Below are 5,802 nucleotides of genomic sequence, written 5' to 3'. Positions count from 1 at the left end.
CCATGGTTTATGCACATAATTAAAAAGGTATATATCTTTATTCTATTTCCGTAATTACACTAATATTCCAATATACTGTATATTGAACCAATATCCTGTTTACAAAAGCCCCCTATTGACCTAAAGAGCCTCTATATTATACTACATTTTACACACGCAACTTCCTCAACCAACCAATCGACTGGAGCTATCCACACAATCTCACCTTGGAGACCTGAAATTCCACCAATCCACTTACCAGGACTGGCAGACTGATACAAAGCCTGTTCAGTGCTGCTTGTCTCAGGGAGCCCGGACCAAGCCCAGCTGTTGACTGACAGGCCGCTCCAAGTGCCAAAGGGACTAAAAGCAAGCATGGCTTTCTTCATTCCTCTATGTCAGAACCCAGAAACTCAAGTGACAGGGAACCACTATGTGTGTGAAAACAGTGGATATTTTGACATTGAACCCACTGTAGTACTATATTTTTACAGAGGGAAAACTGACTTCCGCTTGCTGCGTGCTAAAACACCTTGTTCGTTTTTTACATCAAGTTGCTGGCATACCTGTGTAGTAAGACAGAAATGACAACATTGTTAATTCTGTACTTAATTTTGTACTTAATCCTTAGTTGCATGTTAAGATCTTCAGGCATATTCCACTGTCATATCACAGAAAAGGACTCTGACTAAATAGTGTCAGTAGAGTACACAATAAACTGTAAATCAATAATCTATTCACTTCCACTATGTGCATCACTCATGATGACATTTATTAAGATAGTGAAGAAAAATCAATATAAAGAAGAACAGTAGCTACAATAATAGAATTAGGTCGACCACGTGGGAATTTTCATACTAGACTAGAGGATATTGACAGTTGGCCTCTAGCTTTCTCTCTAAAAAAAAAAAAAAAATACTAATGAAACTAAGCTGAATGCAAATATTATTTTAAACTGCAACTTCCAATGGCTGCAAATAGGAGCTAGTCTAGCACAGGACTTTTTCATTTAGTTTCCAAGTTGCAAGCAGACAAGTGTAGCCCTATAATCTCTTGTGGACAGACAACATAACATAAATGGTAGCATAGATCTGCCATGATACAATAGGATGTGTAAGATAACGAGCAGCGTTAGTTTCCGGTGCTTTTGGACAAATCCCGATTTCGCAGGTGTTAGCATCTTTCGTATTTCATAAGTGAAGGGTACATTTGGCCCATAGACTTGCCGTGATATGCAAAGAGAGAGAGAGAGTGGAGCTCTTCGTTTCTGTTTCCGATCCTGGTTCTCTCTCTTCTCTTAACACGTATGGACCCAGGACTTAAATGTAATGTAATGTAACTTAATCGAGCATCTGACCAATTACTCAAGACTTTAGCTACAGATTGTACGCCAGATATGTGATAACTATGTTTCTATTAGTGGCCGTTACAGGTTAGCTCATTCATAATGGCGCCATAGGTGGCTCTACAAAAAACCTGAGAAAACTCAGAAAGATATTAAATCCATGTTTTGCACCGCCTGAGAAGGTTCCTCGCCAACTTAGCTGCCGCACATCTAGCATTTCCCGGCATCTTTGCAAGAACTAGTCCTTTCTATACGACGTGGCCACGGCCACATTTAGAAGTCGATGACAGAGTGTCACACAGTTCAATCAAAACAAAGATCTACACACATGCAAGAGGCATTTCTCACTCAACACAAAACATGGATTTAATATATTTGAGTTTTCTCCGTTTTTCGCAGAATCACATGCAACTGGACACAGGCATTTATAAAATAATATTTTCCCCCAAATTGAGCCCAGAGAAAGTGTGGCAAAGTGTTGGTTAGTTGAAACATCTACGATGGCGTGTTATATAAGTTCACCTGTTATGCCCACTAATGGAAACACGGTTATCACATATCTGGTGTACAATCTGTAGCTAGCGACACTTGAGTTCTGGGTTAACCAAGATTAGTACACCTATGGCAACAGGAACTCATCCAAGACCGAATGTCTGCCATGGTGTGTGAAGGTAGACACTCGGGCCTTATTGTAAACAGTCATCATTTATTTACAAAGACATCTCTTAAACAAGCAAGTGTTTTGAATAACAGTACTCAGTGCTGCTCGGGCCTAGGCTAAATGTTTCCTCCTTGAGAGTCAGGCAGCCGCACACAAACACAGAGGTGTCGCTCATCACTATTTAATGTAGGGTGAGAAATGGTAGCGATGACACGGTCGCCTGTAAGGACGAATCACTCTCGAGTATTTTCTTAAACACATAAAAATGTCAGAGGAATTTGGAGAAACTCAAGCTATTGAAGACTGCCAAAGAAACATTGGCTAGTAGAACAAAAGGAGAGAGAGAGAGAGAGAGAGTGAGAGAGAGAGAGAGAGAGAGAGAGAGAGAGCGAGCGAGAGAGAGAGAGAGAGAGAGGGGGTAAGAGAGAGAGACTGTAAGAGAGAAAGAAAGAGAGAGAGTGAGAGAGAGAGAGAAAGAGAGAGAGAGACTGTAAGAGAGAGAGAGACTGTGAGAAAGAGAGAGAGCGAGAGAGAGAGGCCTGGAAAGACAGGCAAAGAGACCGATGTCACTTACTAAGAGGCCTTCATCCATCCCTTGAGGGGCCAGGAGAAATCTTTCAGTTGAAGGAATTGAAAAATTTCTGTCACAGACTGTGGCTGGAGCAGGCTTGAGGCTGGTGTTGTCTATGTATGTTTACAACAACTGTCATTAAAGGCACAAGAAACAAGAGGGGCTAATGTAATGGGATCCCTCCCCTTTGTTGAATATTTCATGTCAGGCTGAAGGGAAGAAAGACACACATACTCTTCCTTCCCCATCGCTTGGCTCTCTTGCCCTCCTCTAAGTGTCTCCAGGGATGGATGGGTTTCCTTGCTGGTCACCATGAGTACCCATTTGCTGTCTGATCTCTGCTCCTTATTTCCCCACTCCCTTCCTGTCTCCTGAAACCAAATTTGCTTCGTTTTAGTCACCTCAAAGCAGACTTGTGTGTATATATTTTCAGGGGAAATTTGATTGTCGATATGGATTTTTAAATCCGTTTTCAGATCAGGTTTTAGAAATATGTAAACTGTTGTGTTATTTTATCAGGCCCGGGCCCAGTAGTGGAACACATACCTCAGATGGGGAAGATCCAATATGGAGGAGAGATCTTTAAGCAAGACAACTCAGACATAAATGGATTAAAGAAACCATAACGGGAAAACAAGTGCCCATTTCAAGTGCAGTTGGACGAAATTTAAGACCAGGAAAGTTGCATTATAATGTGTTTTTATCAAATTGAGGATATTTTCACACTCACTGATGCCTGAAACATGAACCTATATTTTCTGTCTTTGGTTTCCTTTCTTGAAGTACCCTTAATGTGCCAAAGATGTAATACTTAAGCTCGGGTTACTGTTGTTGGTTTGTAAGTTAATGTCTAAAAAGTTCTGATTGGATTTGAATCGACCAATGTGCATTAAAACCACCGTTCTTTAAATCAAAATCATATGATCTAAAAGTGAATGTAACAAAACCTTCCCATTCTTTCAACATCCTGCTCATTTTGGCCAGTCTAATTCAGTTGTGGACTGAAGGCATACTGTCTTCTATTACAGCAGTAGACAGTTGCAGTACTTTGCAAGATGGACACATTAGCTGGCACACCTCTCTCCTCGATGTGTTACTGAACATTGCTGCACAGTCAGTGGCCTATTAGATGGACTTCTACAACAAAAAATTAAAAAGTTTAACACACTCAACTTCCCTGTTTCATCTACGATACTGAACAGTTGACGGTAACGTGGATACAATGGCACAGAATGATTTTGATTTTGACAACATATAAGGTCATGTAAATGTTCATTTGAAGTATCCTAAGCTAAGTAAGGTAAGTATCGATAAATGTCAGCAGAGTGGTCCCTGTAATTCTTAGTACAAAATATTTGAATAAATGTATTGAATAACCTGGAATCATAGGACTGTATATCTACTGTGAAGGCATGTACCACTAGCACGGGAACACGGAGTACTGTATACCATTCATGACAGATTACTCGTTATCGTGTTAATCAGAGCTAATGTTATTCTTTTTGTCATCAGAAATACACAGAATCTGTTCAGTAGTGGAAACATCAACATCATTGAACACACATTGTCATTTTCCCTGTCAGAATACTGAGGAGAAATACCACTGACAGAATACTGAGGACAAATACCACTGACAGAATACTGAGGACAAATACCACTGACAGAATACTGAGGACAAATACCACTGACAGAATACTGAGGACAAATACCACTGACAGCATACTGAGGACAAATACCACTGACAGAATACTGAGGAGAAATACCACTGACAGAATACTGAGGACAAATACCACTGACAGAATACTGAGGACAAATACCACTGACAGAATACTGAGGAGAAATACCACTGACAGAATACTGAGGAGATATACCACTGACAAAATACAAACAAATAAGATGCCAGACAAAGTAGCACTGCTTATTTCTATCATTACTTTTTAGAATAAAATAACTTGAGCCTATAGATCATTTTAAGATTGTATTGCCATTCAGAACACTTTGCCTTATGAAATCATGCTTCATCTGTGACACACTACTGAACACCAATACTGTCGTGCAGGCTGGTTAACAATCAATATTTAGAAACTAACTTTCCCCAAACAATCAATCATGACGCGTCCCAACAGCACTTCATTTTCATAATTTGACCGCCCTTGTCTTGCTCTGAAGTCAATGTTTTGGTCTCGGGGCTTGGATGGCAATATAAGTGTGTTTTCTCTCTGACAGATGGGGAGTGTATCATATTGGGAACACTTTGTGCATTAAGCACAAATTCCCCATGCAGAATTCTAAATGAACACGGGGCCCTACAGCAGCCACAGCAAGACACTTAAACTGACACACAGGAACTTGGAGAAATTACTTAACGGATCGGTTACATCTAAAATGATTGAATCAATATCAATATTTTCCCTTGGACCCTATCTCACTGATAAGCAAAATCCGTCCCCTTAAAAGCCTTACATTAAAATTGAATAGCGAGCAGTTTGCTTGCCGAGATGTGTAATATCTGGACAGCTGTCCTCTGGCGTGTTTGAAACTTGTTTTCTTGGCCGTTTCAGTGTCATCCACTAATTGCCTTTTCTTTAGGACACATGATCCTATTGAATTGAATCATAGGAGTATAAAACAGGAAAAGGCTTTCTGGAGGTCAGAAGAAAACAAGACGTCAGTTCTAAAGCACTTTCTTCTGTCTCTCTACATTTGTCTGTGCCATCCCCAAGTGGCTTGGTTAAGCATCTGATTTCAGCCCATCGAGGGCTGCTTGGTCGTCGGTGGGCTAAATGAGCAAGTATAACTCCATTCTGAGTGCATGGCTGCACTGCATGGATTTACTTCTTCATATACTCAGTGGCTTCTTTCTCTTGATCCCTTGAGAACATTTCTCTTTTTAATTCATCATAATGGGGGGGCACAAAATCATTTTACATTAATCTATTTTGCAAATGTACAGCAGCAAAAAGATAAACACAATGAATGTATACAGCAGTCTAACAGGGGAAATACATTCTAAAATAAATAAATACATGTATTGTATTTATTGTTTTGTTTTTTACAACTGGAGAAAATATAGACTGCAGCCCTTCCAATCACTGTTTTCATGAAATACAATGAGAGTCTGTCAGCGCCAGAGGACCAGCTCTGGATGGAAAACACCATACATCCACTAGCTCACACAGGCAACCCAATCAGTAACTGTATTTGCTTGAAAAGCAAAACTCAAAGAGAGCTGGCTTTGCCATCTCC

This window comes from Oncorhynchus nerka, linkage group LG18 (assembly GCF_034236695.1).
Source record: "Oncorhynchus nerka isolate Pitt River linkage group LG18, Oner_Uvic_2.0, whole genome shotgun sequence".
Taxonomy (NCBI): Eukaryota; Metazoa; Chordata; class Actinopteri; order Salmoniformes; family Salmonidae; genus Oncorhynchus; species Oncorhynchus nerka.
The sequence above is the reverse complement of the archived record's forward strand: the minus strand, read 5'-3'. Positions refer to the sequence as shown.